We start from the raw sequence: 1,225 nt of genomic DNA on the forward strand, positions 1-1,225 counted from the left end.
TACAAAGTTATTAAAAAATATACTTACATTTATATAGTATATACCTTATAAAGGAGATATAGTATAACTTTATTCTAAATATCCGGAATATCGGAAAGTACTTTAATTTTAATATATTATATATAAATATATAAAGTATTATTAAAGTAAATCGCTATATAGCTATTAACCGATATATAAATTCGTACTAAAGTATACGAAATACTATATTAAATACATAAACGGTTAAAATATAGACGATAGTATACGTTTTTAGGAAAAAGTAATATTAGGTTAGTACCTAAGCCTAAATTATATATTATATTTATAAAAAAAAGATAAATAATATTATTAAATAAAGGTATTTAAGTAAACGATTAAATAAAAGAATCGTTATCGGATATATATACGGGAGAATATTAAATATATAAAAGACGGAAAATAGGAGGAAGCTAGGCGGGTATTGGTTTGGGGTGCGGCCACAGGCCTGAGAGTATAAGTAAGGAAGCGGGGCTCTCAGAGGACTCAGGGGTTCAGGGGTCATGTATATAAGCGGTCTGCTTCGGACATTCTATTTTAGACAGATCATCGACTTTTATTCTTTTCTTCGTATTTTATGCCTTGCACGCGTGCAGGCAATTCTGGCCCTCTGATCAGGCCAATCCGGTGCTTATTATGTGGCCTGCGAGCCCATAGTGTCTTTTCTTTGTCCTACGTGAAGTGCGGCCTGCGAGCGAGTCACTGTCACGCAGGTGTGTTCATTCTGAGACCTGTTGAGGGTATATTTGTGGTGTTGTGGTTATTTTGTGTGTTTTCTCACTATTTCAGTATAGTTAAAAGATTTTATATTATTAAATAACCCGGAGTAAAAGAATACTTTTAAACGATATAACTATTTAGGAAACGACTCGCGGCCTTTTACGGGGGCCGGTAATCTTTAATAAACTATAAACGGTATTTTTAAAAGTATCGGCGTAAAGTAAAGATATAGGATAACGATCCGGTATTCGTTAGTAAGGTCGTTATTATATAGGGAAAAGGTAAGAAAGATAAACGCCTTTAAATTATAGCGTATTAAAAAAATATTTAGGTAATAATATTAATAAACGAAGGTATAGAAATAAACCTAATTTCGTTATAATTTATATATTAAACTAAAATACTATAAAAAAAAAAATCGTTATATAAAAACTATTTCTAACGTAAAAGGTTTATAAAGAAATATTATTTTTAAATATTATAATTA

Source organism: Podospora anserina, chromosome 5 (genome assembly GCF_000226545.1).
Source record: "Podospora anserina S mat+ genomic DNA chromosome 5, supercontig 1".
NCBI classification, from domain to species: domain Eukaryota; kingdom Fungi; phylum Ascomycota; class Sordariomycetes; order Sordariales; family Podosporaceae; genus Podospora; species Podospora anserina.